The 22,509-nt window shown below is 33.4% G+C and overlaps 1 protein-coding gene and 1 long non-coding RNA gene across 9 annotated transcripts in view; one reads left to right on the forward strand and one right to left on the reverse strand.

The window, feature by feature from the left end:
• The window catches only part of DACH1 (dachshund family transcription factor 1), a 427,098-nt gene that overhangs the window by 128,992 nt on the left and 275,597 nt on the right, over positions 1–22,509 (reverse strand). The gene's annotated exons all lie outside the window — the stretch shown is intronic.
• LOC110255760 (uncharacterized) lies at positions 6,072–12,645 on the forward strand. Its single transcript, XR_002336557.2, has 2 exons — positions 6,072–6,295; positions 12,051–12,645. It is a non-coding gene; the product is annotated as an uncharacterized LOC110255760 (long non-coding RNA).

Raw genomic sequence — 22,509 nt, forward strand, 5'->3', positions numbered from 1 at the left:
GTACATCTTATTAATTAAAATGGTTAAGAACATAAATCATTGAAAACTGAAGCATTTAAAAATGTTCTAGGAGGTCCCTTGTGGTTCAGTAGGCTAGGATTGGCCCTACCGTGGCTTGGGTTGCTGCCGTGCTGTGGATTCAATCCCTGGCCGAGGAACTTCCACATGTGTGAGCTCAGCCAAAAAAATTAATGTTCTAATAATGGCAATCAAGGAAAAAATATTTGTCTTCTTTGTATGCAACAATGCCCATTTACCATGCAGGGAAATTAGGCTTAAAGCTAACCAGAATGGTGCCATATTTTTTCACTCCTCAGTCTTCATTGCTGCTTAATATGAATGGTTGATTCTTCGCTATATTGTTCTTCTGATCTAATTCTTGTTTAAATTACTGTGGTTTTCTTTATCACAATTAATCATCTAAATGTAGTCTCTTTCTCCATTATGTCCTATATTTGTTCTATCTGATCATGAGATTTTTTTTTTCTTTGCAGCATCTTTTTTTAGTGTTAAAAATGCCTCCAGGTGCAGCTCTAAAATATCAAAATAAATAAATAAATATATATATATCTCTTGTTTTCAACCACTAAGAAACTTAAGCATTTTTGTGGCAATTCCAGTGCCAAAATAAGAACAGTACCTTAAAGGGCATGCATTTCAATATTGTGGCCATTTCTTAGATTTATTTAAGTAGATCTTGAAACACCTTAATAGGACACCTCTCCGCAGGTTTTTATATATCATTTCAATTTAGACATACTCTCAGATTAACTTTAACATTAATTTACTGCATAACTGAATTTATTGAATATATGAACTTCCCACTTGAAAGAAAGTTTCCAAAATATTCCTGCCATTTTATGAGTTTTAATTTCTTTAAAAAATGGAAAAGAAGCCATATTTTTATATAATATGCTTAGAAACAGCAAAGTTGGTAAAACTCCAATTTAAATGCTTTAGCTCCATTAAAAGCCTCATTGTAAAATCTCTACAACATAGTTTTTAATGAAGAATACTTAGTTACTGCCATGATTTTTTTCCATTTACTTCATGAAGACAGTTAAGGTTCAATATAAATTCAAACTCATTAGCTCAATACTGTCTGGTTCTTAGAGTAAATTGTTCAGAAGTGGGTAATGAAAACTCAATTCAAATTCTTCAGCAATCAAACAAAGCAATTTTATTAAACAATGAAAAGAATCAATTAAAATGGATATCTTTATTATCTTTATTATTTTACAAGAAACCATGACAGCTTTTGGCATAAAAAAAAAGAAAGTTTATAGCTTCATACAGAAATGACTCACATAAAACAAATTTCTTCAGTTCCCTCCTACACTGTGATATAAAAGTTAACTTCTATATTCACAAATTTACACACCTTATTTCTCTACTCATAATCTTTTTTGACACTTTATACCAAGGTCCTGATCAAATATGCAAATGCTATAAATATATAATTTTTAAAGATATGATGTCAAGAAAATATTCAGTGACAAAACATTTTAAACATCTTCACTTTTGTCAAAGTATGTGCAAAATTCTTCAATATCTATTTACTTTTTATGTTATCAATTAAAATAAGAGTTAAGGCATAATCACCAACTGTTTGGACCAAGAAATAGCTCTTTGAAATAAATGTTCTTTGAATATGGGAAATGTATTAAAATGTTTAAGTAATACACGATTTTCTCTTTATATTTCATTTAAAATATCCAACAAATTCAAGGATTACATTTTCATAGTTGATTGCATTTTTGAAATTAATTAACTAATATATGGAGGAGATAAAAATATTCATGCTCACTATTTCGGATTCAGTTTGAGTTTTATTTATATTTATTATCTATTTTTGTTTCTCTGTTCAATTGAACTAATTTCCTTTTTTATTTCCATCTCTATTGCCAGTCAATAAATGGGAAAAATGCCATTTTTCAAATATATTTCAATTTCACTCTCTTATTAGTAAATAGGCACTTATAATTTTATTTATTTATGTTTTTAAGATTGCAGGTGTGGCATTATGGAAGTTCTCAGGCTAGGGGTCAAATTGGAGCTGCAGCTGCCAGACTGTGCCACAGCCACTGCAATGCAGGATCTGAGCTGTGTCTGCAATCTACACCAGAGCTCATGACAATACTGGATCCCTCACCCACTGTGTGAGCCCAGGGATTGAATCCAAACCCTCATGGATACTGGTTGGATTCGTTTCCACTGCACCACAATGGAAACTCCCTGATTTTATCTTTTAACATCAAGGTATCAAATATTAGGTTAAATGCTTATTAAATCATTATGATAACAGGTTATAGACAAAATACTACCTATTCCCACATAGCTTTTGGATCACAGATATTACTAAGGGTAAATATCAATCATCCATATATGAATTTTCCATAGCACGTTTATAAAACTAGATTGCCCTTGGAGTTCCCGTTGGGGCGCAGTGGTTAACGAATCTGACTAGGAACCATGAGGTTGCGGGTTCGATCCCTGCCCTTGCTCAGTGGGTTAACAATCCGGCGTTGCCGTGAGCTGTGGTGTAGTTCGCAGACGCAGCTCGGATCCTGCATTGCTGTGGCTCTGGAGTAGGCCAGTGGCTACAGCTCCGGTTGGACCCCTAGCCTGGGAACCTCCATATGCCACAGGAGCAGCCCTAGAAAAGGCAAAACAAACAAACAAACAAACAAACAAACAAACAAACTAGATTGCCCTTTCCCACTACATAAAGTGCTCCTAGCCATCTCCGCCAATCATCATTTGTTAAATACTCATGATGTTAGCTCATTTGGGTAATAAAAAGAGCAAACAATTAAGAAACTAAGTCTAATGAAAAATATACAATATATAACCAAGTCAGCTGTAAGTGATTTTTGCATAATTTATAACATCCTTCTCCTCTATTACCATGAATAAATAAGAATTGAAAATAGGCCACTTCAGAACAAGACATGCCAATAATTATTAAATATATAATTTCAAGTGCTTTGATGTAAGCCTATATATTTAGTGGTAGAAGCCAGTATCTATGTATGAGCCAAGTGAATACACATATGGTACCTTTAACAATAAAGTCTACTATTATGATTGCATGAAAAAGACAAGAGACAGCAGAAGAGTTCATACATAAGAGTTCTAAAGTTCTCTTATGGCGCAGTGGGTTAAAGTACTGCTGTTGTCATTGCAGTGGCTTGAGTTGCTGCTGTGGCATGGGTTCGACCCCTGACTAGGGACATTCCACATGCTATGAGCATGGCCAAAAAATGAAGAGTTCTAATGTCTGGTAAGGGGAGTTAGAAACAGAAGAACTGATTCTTTCCTGCTCTTCCATGCCTGTAGATAAAATCTCATGATTTCTTTGACTTTCCAGTGGAATAAAAAGACAAACTTGATCTAGCTCTAGTATCCTCAAATAGCATATACCATATACTATAATAGAGGGTAGAAGCATGTATGCAATAAATACATAAAATGGTTTTGAATCAAGGAAATTGGTCACAAGCTCATGAAGACTCAGGGCATCCAGCCATTTGATTATATTTGAATGTGTTGGGGAGAGGGATTAAAGCAAGAGAGCGTCTCCCACACCTAGTCTTAAACATAGATTATGGAGAAGCACTGGAATGTTACAGATGGTCATAGTCTGTCCTAGTACATGGAAGAAGATCTGTACTAGGACAGACAGGAGAACACATGACCATCTGTAACATGATGAAATTAAGGAGCGAAACCACAAGCATCACACAAGCCAGCTATGAGTGCAATGGTATGATTTTGCTGGAGTGAGAATTAACAAAGGAACCCTCAGGTATCAGCCAGATATAAGTGGGCACATGAATGCAAGAGAGAAAAACTGAAATGAAAATCCGATTACCAATTTTGTCTCTAGCTAAAAGCTATTAATTGTGCCTTTGTATAATCTGAAGTAATTTATTTACCCTGCCTAATTATACTGATATTAAGAATATATCTATAACTACAGATGCGAATATATGGAATTTATATACAAAAAGTGATTGTGTGTGTTTAGTTTGCCTTTCCTATATGTGTTTTACTTGGGGACAAGCAAGGTGATTTTAAGGTTCAGCATAACAAAAATTTAAATTGATAAGGAATAAATATGGGAGTTTTTCCACTTACAGCCTTTCCACCCCAACATTAAATATATTTACATGTTCTAAAAAAGTAAATAGCTTGATGGACTATCTCAGTCTTTTTCTGAGTGCAGACTATTTTTTGTATCCCTTCATTTTATATTTTTATGGTATTTTATGACACATATTTTATGATAGATCAGGTTTTAAACAGAGAAATGGACTATTTGGGGGAGAAACCCTTAAATTTTGAAGCCATTCCTACTCTAAGGGTGACTGGATTATCAGACAGTCAAAACTGATGTATTTTAAACATAAACTGATTTTAATTTTTCCTCTAATTAATGTCTTCAAATACGCCTTTTAAGCTTCTTTTTTCTTCCCCTTAATAATCTTGAGCAGATTTTAAGTATAAAAAAGTCCATTCTAGTTAACACTACTTTTTGCATCTTCATCCTCATTAGCATTGACCAGCCCTAGAGCCTAGGGAATGGAAGAGAGAGGGACTTGGTCAGCTTTCCATCCATCCTCTTCCTTTCTTCTCCTGGGTGGGAAGATAAAGCTCTCCTACCCAACTGGCTCCTGCTCAAAACCTCCCGACACTGTCACTTGTATGGCTCTGCCTCCTGGCTACTGACATCATTGCCTAAATGCAAAAGTACCCCCTGCTAAGTAACCTATGATCATTTAAGACAGGGGGTGGGGGGGGGCTTCTAGGGGAGCCTCTTAACTGCCCAAGTCCCTGACAATGGAAATCTGCAGCTTCCTGCTCTTCCAAGCTCCCTAAACTGCTTCAGTCTCTTGATCCAGGGCCTTTCTCCTGACAGGGGTCCTTTTGTTCTGACACTGTCCACTCTCTCTATTCTGCCACTTCTCAATTCTTTATCTCCCTGCTAAAACCAGTACAGAAAAGAGATCCTCAGCTCACATGGCGGACATCCCACTATGGTGGAGGCATCTGTAGTCCCTGAGCAATTCTCCTGAAGTTCCCTCCTTGCCCTTAGTGGTGAGGAAGGACCCTCCAAAAGGAATCCCTAAGCCACGGTTCCCTTCATCAGGTGTTGTCTTCATGCCAAGGCTGTCTTTCAAGTGTCTCCCCATTGTGGCCATCCCCCTTTTAACTAGAGTAGGTGGGTGTCTTTGGGGTCTGGAGTGATTGCTAAGACAGCAACTCTGGTACTAATTTTTATTACTATTTTAGGACTAATTTTTATTTTTATTTTTTAAGGAGAAGTATTTGGTCTCTTTTGTTCTTGTGTGGAACCACAGGACAATTTCTATTTAATACATTGTTGCATAGCATATTCAATAGGACCCGTGACAAATATGAGTATATGTAGAATTTGAGGAACTGGTTCTTGTGAAAAACTGAAATAAAGGGAAGGAAATATGAAGCCCCAACATTTGAAATGTTATTTCACAAAACAACTCAGACTTATCATCAATTGAAACAGAAGTTCAAAGAAAAAAATATTACCATGAATAAAAAAAAGATAATGGTTAAATGTGGAGATAATCATTAATAAAGGAAAGATCATTTCATTGTTTAGAATATAATTTTTAGATAAGAAATGAAATAAAACATGTTTTAGTGGTGGTTATTATCACTGTTTCTCTTTTATTAAAAACAAATAAACTAACTAACTTTGGGTAGGTATGTCAGTGGTGCTAGTTAAAATCCTAGCCCAAATAAACATAGTTACTGTTGTATTCTAAACACAGCTAATCAGTAATAGATTCCAAAAGAGAAAGCCACTGTATTTTTTCATGAATTCTGTACAGAGTGCATGTAAAATATTTGAACACAAAGTTACAGTAATTTGAAAAAAGAAATGCCTTTTAGACTACCATGCCTTAAAATAGTAAAAGTAGATTTAAATATTATCTTTTATACCTAGTTGACATGTAACTATTTGTTCAGATTTTCCCACAGGCTGACCCTGATAAAGGAGGCAAATCTCAAAGGGACTGACGGTCACACCACAGCTTAGTGAGTGACACTGATGGACTGTGACGGGAACCTGACAGTGTCAAGATTCGTTTACAGTGAAAATGACGGCAAGACTGGGCATTTCCTCCATACCATTGGAGACCACTTAGAGGGATGTCAACAACACCTTAACAACAGAATCAAGACAACTAAGGAAGAGTAAATACTAGTCTCAGATGCTACAGATGTTCTGCTGTTGCTTCAGAAGCAGGTGAGAATAAACAAGTTATTGCCTTTGAGAAGAAAAACTTCACCCTTATAAAAATGAGATACAGCAAGTATTCTGCAGAAATAGGGGAAACAGTTTTCTCATAAATTATTGTAATGTAATCTTTTAAATCTTTTTCTGGATAACAATCTGAGCTCGGTGATCCACTTTAGTGAATACAAACACTGAAATTCTCCAGTGTTTTAGTTCAACTTTATCAAATTGTTTTATTTTAAAATGAGGAAGCAGTAATCTGTAAAGGGTACAATTAATTGGGGTACAATTTAAAATATTCCAGTTTAAGTGCAGTGGTTTAGCTGAGAAAACATTACAAGCACCTCCTAATTGATATTGCAAAGTAAGGCCCACAGAGTAGGCCATTTCCTGTGTCTAAAATTTGTATTTGCATACATACCTTGTTTGATTTTTTTGCTTTTTCTTAGAGAGAAAGAAAGAACAATATTGGCATGAATTCTAAATATCCCAAAATGAAGAAATCATTTAGGAAAACATGTTACTTTCCCAGAAATAATTAGGCATTTTCTTTTGCTATCTTCCATGAACTAAATCTGAGTGTTTCATATTTGTTTAGTAGAAATGTAAGTCTTGCCATACAAGGAGGTTTCTATTTTACCTGTGTTGCTTTCTTTTGAATGTAGAGATGTATTGATATTATTTTATATGTAATGGTGATAATATAATATTGGTGCTATCAGTGTCCTTGAACTTATCAGAACTATGATATTAGACACATTTCATCAGGTTGAGATAATTCTATCGCTTTCCATATTCTATAGTGTTGTTGAAAGTAACATAATTTCACCAGTTGCACTGGCACACAAAATACTGGAAATCAGAACTGTCTATTGTTTTGAATTTTGCTTCAATATCATTTGCCATGGCTAATGATTGTTGAACTAACAAGAATAAGAAACAAACTGTAAAATCAAAACTGAAGTTCAAGTCATTAATGTTAAATGGGATACATAAATAGATCCTTAAAGAAGAGGAAGATGTTATTAAGCAATTACACCGAGCATCTTTGAGGAGTCATGGGAAATGGTGTAGCATTAGGAAACTTAAAATATGCAATGAATTCCATTTTATTTTATTTCATTTCATTTCATTTCATTTTGTCTTTTTTAGGGCTGCACCTGGGGCATATGGAAGTTCCCAGGCTAGGGGTCCAATCGGAACTGTAGCCACCACCCTACTCTACAGTCACATCAATGTCAGATCAGAGCCGTGTCTGAAACCTACACCACAGCTCCTGGCAATGGCAGATCCTTAACCCACTGAGCGAGGCCAGGGTTTGAACCCAAAATCTCATGCTTCCTAGTCAAATTTGTTTCCGCTGTATGAGGAGGAGAACTCTGGTGGATTCCATTTTAAATAACCTTAATTTTGAACTCATGAAAGTTATTAGAATGCATTGTTATGTAAATAGTGCAATACTTCACATATTTTCCCGCATTCTTACCAAATTCCAGAAAGTTTTTTTATTGTTTTTTTTGTTTTTGCTTTTTTTTTTTTTTTTTGTCTTTTTGCCATTTCTTTGGGCTGCTCCCATGGCATATGGAGGTTCCCAGGCTAGGGGTCCAATCGGAGCTGTAACCGCTGGCCTACGCCAGAGACACAGCAACGTGGGATCTGAGCCGCGTCTGCAAACTACACCACAGCTCACGGCAACGCCGGATCATTAACCCACTGAGCAAGGGCAGGGACCGAACCCTCAACCTCATGGTTCCTAGTCAGATTTGTTAACCACTGAGCCACGACAGGAACTCCCAAATTCCAGAAAGTTTTGATGCAACTTAAAATAAAGGACCATTACTATATAGATAAGAAATTAAATATTTGATGTAGAGAAAACATAATTATATCAGAAAACACTTTGCTTTCAATGCTGCTGTTTTATTTGGACTCACTAACACCATGTTCTAAGTGTTATCCAAGTGAAATAGATCTCTCAAACAAAACAAACAAATGTAGACTCAGATTGGTAAATAGTTACATAGGACTCATATACAAAAGAAGTAGTAGCCAGATTAATGGTATTGACTAAATATTTGGGTATCTTGTGGATATGAATGATTGTAAACAAAAGTGAAATAGTTCTATTCAGTGGAAGTATATTGCAACAGATTGGTTAATTTCTATAATGCTATCACGAACAGTGTAGAAATAACAATATTGGGAACATATTTAAGCTTTCAAATCTAAAACATGCATAAAATTCTTCAAAATAAAGCAGTTTGGTATAATGTACCCTTGTTAATTTAATTGTATCTTTTTAACCTTTCTCATTGGAAATGAATTTCTAACCTTTCCCATTTTATCCCCTCAAATTATTTTTCTATTAGGCAAACAAAAGAACTAGAAATTCTCCCATCTAAAGATTTGTAATTTATCTACAGATTTACCATTACATCGGATTTTAAGTTATTGTACTTTCTATACTGTTTGTAGAACAGTCAATGCCATGGTATGTAATATTAACAGTTTTATGTTCATGTGTAAGTGTTGCTCATGGGCGGTTGAAAACAGTTTTAACTTTCATATAATGTTTCCATTTTAAATTATTTATGTTGAAATTGAACAATCTCACTTAAGCCAAAATTGCTATTGAATTTTCCAAAAACCATAAAACCTTTATAGGTAAGATGGCAGGCTCATGGGAATTATCTTGATATTTCTCATATGTATGTATCTAAGTGTTAAATTATCTTCTCCCCAAACTGGGTTCACCACGAAGAACAACCTCACCTGCTAGCTGTATAAGCCAGAAGCCCAGGAATCATCTTTATCTCCTCCTCTTTCATTGTGTGCCACCAATGTCCAATTCCTTTCATGCCCTATTGATTTCATCTATATAATTTATCTCTACTCTGTTTCTCTATCTGCTGCTGTAATCAGATCCAAGGACCATCATTACTTTTAAGTACAAATCTTACATTCTCACTCCCCTCCTTAGAGGACTTCAATTTTTTCCCATTGCTATCAAGAAAAAGACCCAACATTTCTTGTCTTAATGTAGGCCCCACATGATCAGGCTTAGGTCTCTTTTGCTCGCCATTGTATCCTCAGCATTTAACACAATATGACTAGTTCTATCAGTTCTTAAGTTACAAGCTGTAACCCAGACCAAGTTTTACACTTACATGTGGTAAACTTCAGTGTGGCTTCTGAAAATGAGAAGATATTAGCGTTTGCTCTTGAGCAGCTTATAATGGGAAAGAGATAGACAAATATAGCATATATGCACATAATTTTATCCTTTGACTGGAATAAAAGAAAAGATGAAGAACAGGAAATATGTTTGACATTTTGGAAATAAACTTTGAATGTGGTAATCACTTGGATACAAATGGAGATGAAGAGAATGAAATGTGAAAGATGACTTCAGTATCTAGTCCACAGCTGGGTCAAGGGTGATATTATTAATGAAGCAATGATGATGATGATAAGAATGATGATATCTAATATGTAGGTATCATCTACTTTCAGTGTGTCAGGCATTATGTTAAGCTTTGATAAGTACTATCTCAATGAATCTTTAGAACCTTGGAGACAGATGAGCATTAGTATTATTAAAGTTGATTTAACTTGCCTCTGAATTTAGATCTTAGAATCCTGAACTCACAATACAAGCTTTTAATCACTTTTATGAGGAAGATGTAGTTTCATGATGAATAAAATTCAGTTCAATTCTGGATTTGTTGAAATGGAATATTTCAGAAATACCCAAATAAGATGGACAACAAGCCTTGGAAACATGGCACCAAAGTCTGGAAGGAAAGCAGATGCCCACCGAGGCAGATTTGGATGTCTTTTATTTGTAGGTGGGAAATTAAGCCATGATGCTTGAAGAGGGTATAAGAAGTAGAAACGTATTTCTACCAAAAGTATATTTCTACTGTAAGCTATAGAATAGTCCCAAACAAACCAGATTGGAAGATTAAAAAAAAAAAAAAAAAAAGAATGAGGTTGCAGGTTCGATCTCTGGCCTCACTCAGTGGGTTAAGCATCCGGCATTGCCATGAGCTGTGATGTAGGTTGCAGACATGGCTGAGATGTGGCGTTGCTGTGGCTCTGGTGTAGGGTGGTGGCTACAGCTCTGATTAGACCCCTAGCCTGGAAACCTCCATATGCCACAGGTACAGCCCTAGAAAAGACAAAAAAAAAAAACAACAAAAACTAAGAAGGTGAGCAAGCAAGAGTAAGCAAAAAGTGGTATATGTCATGTACAAGAAATTCTTAACACAAAAGTGTGTTAATGCACTTTTATAATATTTGGGTCTCTCCATGTAGTTGTAAGCTATAATATTATTTTAATAAAATAATCAACATGAATGTTTGACAGATCTTAGGCCCTCAACTAATACTGAATGAATAAATGTAGAACATTATAATTGGATTTAAAGATTTAAAAATCTTAAGTTTGATTTAAGCAAATAGCCTAAACAGAGACAAAAAAAAAAAAATTTTTAAAAAGACTAAAAAAATAAAATAAAATTTCTAATTAAAAAAAACAGACAAAACTAAGCATAGTTTGAAAAGATGCCATTATTTCCATCTTATAGTATGACAAATAATTGTAATATCCAGTAATTATTGGGTTGAGAGACAGTTTTAAATCAAGGGACTACATATCATAGAGAACTCAGCACATTTAAAAGGCCACTGAAATAATATTATATCACAGTAGTAGATTACACACAGATGGCAGTCCTGTTGAAAGCTACTGTTTATATGAAACCAAATCATTCTTTCCATAACTTCTATTATATGTAGTGAAGACATACTATTCAAAGCACTTTTCATCAGTTTTTCATGGGCATACATGGCAGGAGATTTTCAAGGTCAAAATGACCGCATTGCTGGCAATGAAAAAAATACGTAGAAATACAAGTGGTAATAGGAATAATCCTATTTCTAATTTTAATTCCAATTCAAGAATTAAATACAAGCAGTCATCTTTATCCCAAGTATAAATAGATTCAATATGCTTTTTTAAATTGTATGACAATGTGAATTAAAATAAAAAAATAGAAACTGTGTTTTGAAATGATGATTTACTTTCTGACAGCATTAACACTCTTAGATCTATATAAAGCAAAAAGTAAACATCTGTAGTCACTTTTTAGTTCAAAAATTAACTAGTGTAGTTGTTATAACTGTAATGTGGACAATGAAAACTATAAGGGAGAAAGCAATCAACCCAATGACTCAGTTAGCAGAATTAAGTACTATTCACAGGCTTTATGTTACTTAAAGTCACCCCACCCAAACAAGGTGATATTTTGGATAAATCTGTCATATACAAAATTTTTCTTTCCTTCAACAGTTTTTCTCAGCCTTAATATTAAAAACATATATGCCTAGTTTAAAAAGAAGAAAAAGATGAATGATGAAATTGTTATCTTTTCTAAAGTACTCAAACAGAAATTTAAAAATCTTGAACTTGTAAGAGTAACCTTTACCCAAATTATCTCTATCTGTAAGAAAGCCATTGTGTTTCACATATTTTCAGTGTAAAAAGAACTCTATGTATTAGAAATAACTATCTTCTAAGAGTCCTTAATTTCTGAGCAATAAATAGCTATTTAATTGCAAAAAATACTCTGTAATAAAAAATTATAATTGATTATTTGCCTTGTGATCATAAAAATCTGTCTTAAATAATTGCATTATCTCATCCAATATTAAAATACGGCTCCAATTTTTACTTATTCTTGTGTATTTTTTTTTTTCCCAGCCTCGCTCAAGGTAGATGGAAGTTCCACCAGGAATGGAATCCAAACAATATCTGCCACCTTCACCACATGGGATCCTTAACCCACTGAAATGGGTGGGGATCGAACCTGCAATGACACACTGACAAGCTGGGTCATTAACCCACTGCCCACAAAGGGAACTCCACTTCCTGTCTATTCTATCATGTTCATTCTCTCACATAATTCATGTGGAATGTAAGGACCATTGTTGACAGTCCCAGATGCTCTCATTTAAACGTACCTTACCTAACACCTGGGCATATATACCTTGTTAATTGTTGCTCGTAATTAAAATAATATATTAAATAACTACTTAAGACCTCAGTTTTTTTGGCTAAACACAATTTTTCAAAACAATTGAATATTCAAGAACTTCCTTTAGTTAAAATGGTCTGTATAGAAACTGCTTTTCTTTTTTTGTTAATTTTGAAATTTTGTTCCAAGGGCTTCTTCTAAAGAGATCTTTTCACAAAGAAACATCTGGAGTATGTTTTGCACCTTATCATGTTCTTGAACCATTTTCACTAAACTATAATTATGGTATGAACACAGCAATAAACAAAAATTTTAAAATGACTTGTTTTTTATGGTTTATGTGTATAAATATTATGAGGTATATTTTGGATTTATATATTATCTATTTTAAATCTAATAATTTTTACACAGTATTAAGAATTTAAGAATAGAATCCTTAACTTTTAAAAGTGTCAAATCTCTACTGACTGTGAAAATAATTTTTTAAAATCATTCCATTTTATGCATTTACTCAGGTTAATATTAACATGTTTAAATTCTGGCTTTGAGAAAGATTTCATGTTCTCGTTCATCCAAAAAGTCAAGTTAATATTGTGTACTGAAATTCTTGGAAAAGAAAGGGGAAAGAAACACAGATTATTATGATTAGGATGCAGTCATAACAAATGGAAAAAAATAGAAATAGAAAACAATGTTTTAAATATCAATATTTAATCATATAAAGAATATTACAGAATATATGCCAAAGAGTAAAAAATTATGTTTAAATATCACTACAGAATATACAATTTACTTTTCTGTATATATTTGAATTATAGAATGTTATAGTACAAAATAGGCATGAAAGGCATTTATTCTTTCTTTTATCATATATCAAACACCTATTATATGCCAGGCATTGTTGTAAACAATGGGAATATGGCAGTGAAAAAAGCAGATAAAAATCTCTAACCTCAGGGAGTTTATATTCTCTTTGGGAGGTGGGTAGAAAAAATAATGAGCGAATAAATAAAGTGACATCTCATGACATATTAGATGAGATACCTGTACTAGACGAACAAAAGTGAATTTCTGCATATACCAGAGGTATGTGCATGTGTATTAGGAAGGTTCATTGGAAAGGCTGCTGAGAAGCTAAGACCATCAAGCGCAATCCTCTCACTTTACAGTAAGGAAACTGAGGTCCAGGATGACTAAATGAAATGATTGAGGCCACATCAGGCTTTAGGTAAAGAGCTGGCCTTGGAACACACTTATCTGCCTGACCCTTGGTCTTCAGTACTTTCCACTGTACAACAGGGCATGCCTGGTTGAGAGAGATGCCTGGACTGTACAGTGAAGCAAATATAAGCACAAACAGTGGCTCTGGATGACAGGTGGGTGGCTCAGGTGACTGGAGGAGAAGGTACACATTCAGAAAGCATCGGAAGTCAAAAAGACCTGGGTAGAGTAGTGAGATAAGAATAAGAGTTCCTGGATGTCAAGATGATGCGTTTGGTCATCATCTTAGGCAGGGGAGCGTTATGGTTAAAATGATGTGTCAGGTAGTCAGAAGGAGGAGAAGGAACTCATCATCAGGTATAATCACCCCATATTCTGTCATCCACATCAACACGGCTATGTCCAGGGCAAAAATCCTGATTCTCATATTTCATGTTACTAGAAAATTGATAAAAAAAAAAATCTTGTGTTCTCTATCATGCGAGTTATCTAAGATGATGATTGAAGAACAAATTGGTTCCCAGAGGCAGACATGACAAAACAATTATGCTGAGTGAGGACATACTGCATCTGAAGCAAGTGGTTTGTAAACTGTATTCCTTTCTGTATATGTACTTTAGGGTTTTTCCCCAATAAAAGGATAACTGTGTATCTGTTTAGAAGCTGTTACATAAAGAGATACAATGTACTTTTTCTTAATAGAAGGCAACAGCTTACCACTGAATATGGGTCACATACAGTTCTCAGAAAAGCAAGGGGAAGGAGATGCTCCACAGATTCTGAGAGGAAAGACTCTTTTTAGACCTTCCCTGGGTGACACCACTGGGGAAGGTAAAAAGGAAATATCCACACCCCCTCAATTCATGATTTAATAATTCGGTTTCTGAAATATAACAAGTTTGGCTTTAATATTTTATTGAAAACTTAAGGCTGGGAATGTGTTTTGGAATTGCTATTTCTATTCTGTGCGGAGTATATATTACTATTCTGTAGCACCTCAAATAACTGTTATCATACAGAATATTATACACATCAGCAGAGACCAAAACACTGTTTACTATCCTGACATTGAAAAATAGCCTCTACTCTTGCTATTCCTCACTTTTATTCACTATTAATTCTTATGTTCACTAGAATTCCTCAGTACTGACCTCAAAAATAACAATATATAATATACATCAAGTAGGTAATAAGTATTCCTAAAAGATATAAAATTTTTGATTTTCAAGGCTCTATATAATGCTTTATTTAAATTGTACATCCAAATGCATATATGTAAACAGTACTTATTCTCTTTAGCCTAACAATATCACAGAGGTAGGGAAGCCTTTATTTTGCCTTTGGAGGGTTTTATTTTTCTTATGAAAACCATGAAATGATCATATTATTTTAAGTTGCCAACTTGTAAAATAAAATATAATATGATTTTTATTTGTATGAGATGGCTCTATAAAATAAATCATTTACTTTACTGATTTTTGTTTTCTTACCCCCAAATTTTCAAATTAAATTCTATTTTTATCTGGATGATTTAAAACATGGTAAAAGTGCTAAAATAAATTTTCAAGCAGCTTACTATGCATAGACTGCTTTTAAAAATTCAAAACAGTCCCCATAGCAAATGTCATTTCTTTCATGGTTACAAAATGCAAACTCCAAGTGTTTTATCCTAATGAATAAATGAGTTTGTCCTTTATGTATAAAATATAGTTTGTATTTGTTGCACAAGTTTTTAATAATAGATGAATTTTAGGTTTGCTCCAACATATTCAATAAAGTGTGATTAATTTGGTTTTTCAAAAATGCAAACTAGACATTACTATATTACTTTGCAAAATGCACAGCTTGCAACATTATTGTCTCAGTGGGATCTTAAATTGAATTGTAAAATGTGTCTTATTTCCAGTTTGATTTATGTAAGAGATAGCCGTGGATAATGTCCCTTTTGAAGTTTCACTGCTTTGTATGAACAAACAATATAAACCTAAAATTCATAACAGAGTTTATTAGAACACCAAGCAAACTTCCCAGTTATATCATGTTAGATTGCAATGAGAACTTTGGATGGACTCAGAATACCACATTTACTGTGAAACAACTTTTCTGAAGTTTCCTATTATGAGGGATTATACAATACATTTTTGACATTTTCTGTGATTTTTATTATGATATTTAAAGTAATTACCAAATCATGTTTTTCTCTAAAAAAGCTTTCCTGTGCCCTGAGAATTAATCTATGATACCATTTAGCTTGGCTTTTTGAAGTAAATATCACCAGATAAAAGCCAGCTGGATCTGAATAATAGGATACTTGAATGAATGTATTAGTGTTTGAAAAGGAGAGTACAAATCTTCTAAAAAGATTAATTTCCATAAAAAAGATAGCTCCCAGATCTACAAAAGAATAAATTCAAAAACATAATAAACTCTCAGAAAGAAAGGTAGATTAAAGTAAAAGCTGTAGCACCTTGTTACTGCAGCTGTTGTGAAGCAATGATTCTGTATCAATTACATTTGGTTGGTCCTGTAGGGCTCTTCAAAGCTTTGTGTGAAAAGCCTGAATATGGGATACATGTCACACGGTAAGTAATAACTTCAGTGATTAATTTTGATGCAACGCCACATTCATTCTGATCTTCCTCTCAATATTTACAGTTTGAGAAAAGCTACAAAGGTTCTGATGGGAATACATGAATCGAGTATGGACATTTTTTTCTTCATTTATTAAAAATGTGGATATGAACTCTTCTTTGTCATGAAAATATTGCAGTTTTATCATGCAACATTGTTGCTGACATCATCATGTAAAAAGACCTGAGTTGGCCAATGGACTTTATTTTCAATATCCTGTTTCAAATGCTTTCTCTAAAAGGGCCAAGAATTCTGTTCACATAACTTCTCTACTTTAGTTTGTGTAATTACTAATAAAAACAAAGACTGTCTATGCATAAATTCCTCTGGGAGGTAAAATCTACCCTTTCATCTTGGATGACTCATGTTACTACTCTTTTTAAGACAAAACCAGAAGCAAAGGTGAGGATAAATTAACTTTTAACTTTGATTCAATACTAGAAAAATTTAAATCTGTTAAAAGAATTGATGTGAAAATGCCATATTAACATTAGATAATTTCAAATGCAGTGGAAAGTAAAGTCAAAAAAGAAATAGACAACATGTCTGTTTTTTGGTTTGGGATTTTTATTTGTTTGTTTGTTTTTTGTTTTGGGCTCCATCCACAGCATGTGGATCCCAGGCCAGGAATCTAACCCGCGCCATAGCAGGAACTCAAGCCAAAGCACTGACAATGTGGGATCCTTAACCCACTGAGCCACCAGGGAACTCCCAGAAATAGACAATATGATGGGATGGTACTTATATTGCACTTCTGAAGTAATTTCCTCATAAAAATAAAATAATGAATTAAAAGGGGAAGGGGAAATTACTACATAATAGTAAAGGCATGAAAGAAAAATCAGGGAGGGAGATTAGTAAATCATTTTTCTCAATTACATTTTGAAACTAATTTGAATGTGTGGAGTAAAATAACCTAATTTCCCTCACTCTGCTTCTTTATTTTTGTACAGTACTGTCAAAATCAACCCCAAAATGAAGTGCACCCTAGTAACTGATTTTGTTCGTTTAAACTGAAAAAGTTAAGTATGGTGAGATGCTTACATATTTAGTCAATGTCAATCATAATGAAGACATAAAAGACACATTGCCATTATTAGGAAAATAAAACTGCATTATGGAATTATGAAATGAGATAGTGTTCATCAGAAAAACATTGTAAAAGAAAGTTTAACTTCTCTGTACTCACATTGACAACTAAATGATTATGGTAATTTTTAACAGTAGCTCAAGAATTTCTATATCATACTTCTTCAAGAAAGCTGCTTTTAGTTAAAACATAAAAATGGTAGTTACAAGGTTTCTGCAAACATAACTGCCATTCCATTAAGGAAATGGTGCAGCAAACAGTAAATAGTGGCCTCAAGGGAAATGTAAGTATTGATTTTATTACTGTGTTGGTTGGTTTGTATTTGCAATTGTCAACTCTAATTTTGGACTATGCTTTAAGTATCCTTAAAACTGCTTAAGGAAAGGACAAATATTAACTGGAAAAAATAATAATTATTATTTTTCTAGTTTTAAATATCAAAAGAGATTAGCTCTTTTCAGCTTTTTATAGCCTGTTTTTTAAATACAAGAAATTTTAATTTTGTTACATATAGCAAATGAACAACCAACTCATTTTCATTAAGTCAAATTAAATACTCATTTTGTACACTATAAATCAGCATTCGACTCTAGGAATAAAGTTAATCACTATGAAAAGTATAAACATGATTACACACTTAATTTAGTTTGGAAATTTAGCTTTGAAATCATTGATACTAAAGTTTTGATTCACCTAGGAAGATATAAAATAGCTATGAAACTAATTATTAGTCTAGTATTTTCATTATATTGAAATAACCATCAACTGATAGCCTCATTAAATATAAAATGATCAAATACTGAGAAAAGAACAAACTTGCTAACTTAATATAATTAATATGCTTTATATTATCATCATCATTATCTTCATCATCATTGATTTCCTTCCTACATTTCAGTAAATGGCATTCGCACATTTATGCTAAAGGTATAATTAAAGACACAGATCATTTTCTTAAACCATGCCAGAGAGCAACTGTGTTTAATATGTAAATTTTCAACTATACCTATGGGGCTGTAAATATAGTCAGTGTTAAACTTCTACAATTAACTAAAAGAAGTGTTTATGCTACACATAAATTTTAAAAATGTCCTCTGTGGAAATCTAAAGAGGTGCAAATTAATATTAAAAACACATTTAGCTCCTCTTCAGATTAAAAAGCATATTCTCAAGTTCACAAGCCACTCAGTATGCTTTAAACTTTGCATATCAAAAATCGAAAGACGACCTATTATATACACATTCAAAATCTCAACTATCACTAAATGCCAAGTCTCTACATCATGAATTTACAAAGATGGTCAAAGGAAAACAGACCCCTCGATTTCATACTAAAAGTCATACTTGCATTGTATTTTGACATGTTTAGAGAAGAAAAACAACCTAAGGAAGCAAAAGCTTACTTTGGCTAGGAGGGGAGTATTAGTATAGACACATGTTCAGCATGCGTTTATTGGACTAAATATCTCAGTTCCAAATAATTAAGATGAGATTGATAAATATGCAAACTGGCCTCAGAATGGAGAATGGTCTTAAATCTTTGCTTGGCCATTTACCACATAGTTCAGAATGAAAGTCTTGAGGAATGGTTATTCATTTTCACTTTAGAATTCACTATGGATTAGAAAGTCTTACACTGACTTACACATTGGTCTTCTAAATATGAATTAAATGGCTGAGATGCATAGAAAAATCAAGCAAAGATATCTGACAGAATTTAAGTTTTACCTACAAGAATAGGGAAAGATATAATTGGAGATTATCTAATAATCATCATTTAAAAATCAACAGAGATTTTGAAGATAACTTTTTGTTTGTCTTCACTGTCAACCTTTTTTGAGACCATATTTAGTGTGTCCACTGTCTCCAAGATTTCTAAGTTTCTCGTGTGAAGCTACGATCTTTTTCTCATTACCACCACTGACTACAAGCATTTTTAAAGAAAATTCTTGGACTAAAATTAACTCTAAATATATCAAGGTTTTTTAAATATAGATTCTAAATATCAAGGATCATGTTTAGCATATACAGCTCTCTGTATCAGTGATTCTCAAACACACTGATGTCAGGATCTCTTTACACACATTGGTTATACCTATTAATATTTATCATATTAGAAACAATTGATAATTAAAATATTCATTTATTAATTAGAAATAACTAATCAATTGCATATTAGCATAAATGATGTATTATGAGAAATAAATATATTTCTCAAAAAAATACACTTTTGCAAAAAGTTTTAATGTCTGACTTAAAAGTGGTGAGTTGGATTTTCTTACTCATTTCTTCATTCAGTCTGTTGTGATGTCATAAACCATGTAACCTCTAAAAGAATCAAGCGCATAGTCATGAGAGAATGAGAGTTTTTAAAAAGCAAATACAGTCTCAGTATTTTATGGGAAAAAAAAAATGTTGACCTCTTGAACTCCTTCAGCTCTTGGGAACCCTCCTCTCCATGAGTTCTTGGACCACACTTCAAAAAATTCTGCTGTATCTGATAACATTTTTGGACTTTTAAGAATATCCGGGTTATGTATTATTTAGCAACTCAAATACTATCCTAGTGTTACTTCAGACAATAAGCACAAGATTAGAAAAGTTGCTCTAAAGTTTCTTATAGAAAACTCATTACTTCCGTGCCAACAATTGAATTTTTAAAAAGGTGGTAATCATAAAAGGAACTTTTCTCTCAAGACTTAACTTACCTCACAAAGAATAACCTGTCATTGGCCATTTTGAGGTGGCAGAAAAAGCATAGAATTTAAGTGTTAGAGGTGACTTTAAACATTACCTTTGCAGCCTTAACTATAAAGATTCACTCTATCTCAAACATTTCATCTGGAAAGTGGGGATAACACCGATTCAAGAGCAAGCACAGAATTAAGTGAGATGATGAGCATGAAGCATAAAGCGCTAGAACGAGGTCATTGATAAAGACAGCAATTATTAACCAGAAAAGGCAAAGTTAAGATAACTGGTGACGAAGTCAAACAGAAATGAGAGAGGGATATATGCATATTTAATGGCCACGCCTGCGACATATGGAAGTTTCTGGACTGAGGTTGAATAGAAGCTACAGCTGCCAGCCTACAATACAGCCACTGCAACATTGGATTCAAGCTGCATCTCTGAACTACACTGCAGCTTGCATCTTGAAGCAATGCTGGAAACTTAACCCACTGAACTAGCCCAGGGATCGAACCTTCATCCTCAGGGATACAGTATTGGGTTCTTAACCCACTGAGCCACAAGGGGAACCCTTGGGATGACATGTTAAAGAAGATGTAGGAGACTCAGCCTCTCACGTGTAATATAACAATAACCAAGGGTAAGTATCACACAATTACCCAGATTAGATAATGAGTGTCTGCAAAGCACCTGTCACGTAAATGATACGAGGAAAGGAGAAGAAAAGGAGCCTGGAAAAAATGAAAAAAAAATTTTACTATGTCAATTTGGACTTTATAAAATTATAGAAAGGAAATTAGGGTCATTCTGAAGAAATTTTAAATTTGAGAGTAGATTTCAAAAGATATTTTAAAATACATGACCATTAAAAGAAAAAGGAATGCCATTTAAAACTGGTAAATTCTAAAAATCCAAATAGAACGTGACTGCCTCACTTTTAACAAGGAAACATGCAGTATTCCTCCAAGGGGTTCCTTCAGGCTCCATCTTTAGTCTCTGCCTTGCCTAGGCTTACCCAGTACATGGTCCAGGACAGGCATTCAGTAAACTGATCTTCCAAGCAAAGGCAAAATATTATAATGAGCATTGACATGATGCTTTGGAGTTTAGGAAACATCAGCAGAATTTAGCAACAAATGAACTTGCTAAGGAGCTGCCTCAGAGTTGAGATTTTTGCAAACAAGTTAGAGCACAATAGTAATGCACAAGAGCACATAACGATAGAATGATAGGAAAAATTAGCATAGATGTTTAAGTATAATATTTGACTAATGGCAGGCAGTAATCTGAGACAATATAAAGGACTTTGGGGGTTGTTTTTACTTTTATTGTTTTTAAATTAGCAGTTAACAAAGAAAAGGAAGAATACCTTTTTTTTATTGAAAATAGTGTAAATGTCCAAACCAATGTTTAGTGACTACTCATCTTACTATTCTGATATTAATAGACTCTGAAAACCTTTTTTAAATTGTCTAGATTCTGAAGAATTCATCGGATCTTTTATGCTCTAAAACATTAAGATAATCTGAAAGCTCTTAAAACAATTGATCTAAATGATCTGTTATATTAATGAGTGAAAGAATAGAAGCCAATCCACATCCAGATGACTTGGCTAATATGTTGTAATTGGTAAATGAAAGCCACACATTCCAGGTAATCAATAATAATCCCAGTGGCATTTTAATTTCTTTCGAAATTTTATTTCTAGGTTCCCAGGTGCATTCAAAGCAAGCACATAAAATTTAATTTTTAGGTGGCAAAATGGCAAATGAATGCTATCCACTTCAAAATTCAAGAATGTTCTATTGAGTGGGAATATACAGGAAAAAAAAGAAAATAGCAAGATTCCGTATGCTTTAAACCAAAAGTATTCATAATCCTTAACATAAGAGATTTTAAAGGTTAACAATGATAAAATATGTCCATTTTTCATCATTGTTTCCCATGGCAAAGTAAGTAAAATACATTAAATATCTATTAATATCTATGGAGAAGAATCACTTTGGACTCACATTAAATTTGATTAATGCATATGCTTTTGGAAAGCTTCAAATTCTAAGTGTTCCTAAGAAAAATACAATCTTGAATTTTTCAGTTAATTACTTGATTACTGTAAGCATAGGTTAATAATATATTCTCTAATTAAAAGCCTACGTGACCATTTTTTAAAAAATCAAATAAAAGACAATAATATAAATTTGACTATTTTAGAAATCTCCTGTAAGTGGAATCATGCACTAGGTATACTTCTGTGCGTGGGAATTTAGAATGTTCCTAATCAACAGGTATAAGTTTCAGTTAAGCAAGATGAATAAGAAGTAACGTTCTACTGGACAACGTGGTACCTATAGTTTACAATGCTTTGTTGTATACTTAAAAATTTAAGATGGTGGATCTCTTGTGTATCCCTGTCAAATTAAAACAACAACAACAACAAAAAAAAAAACCCTAAAAGTACAAAAGAATGTAAGTACAGCTTTTCATAACTCTTTAGATAGGTTAAATGAAATCCAACTGATAAAGCATACACCTTAAATATATTTGAAATACCC

The sequence above is a fragment of the Sus scrofa genome, chromosome 11 (assembly GCF_054392235.1).
Source record: "Sus scrofa isolate SSC_HxYL_T2T_F1_AM1 chromosome 11, Sscrofa_HxYL_maternal_Yorkshire_Landrace_v2.0, whole genome shotgun sequence".
Lineage (NCBI taxonomy): Eukaryota > Metazoa > Chordata > Mammalia > Artiodactyla > Suidae > Sus > Sus scrofa.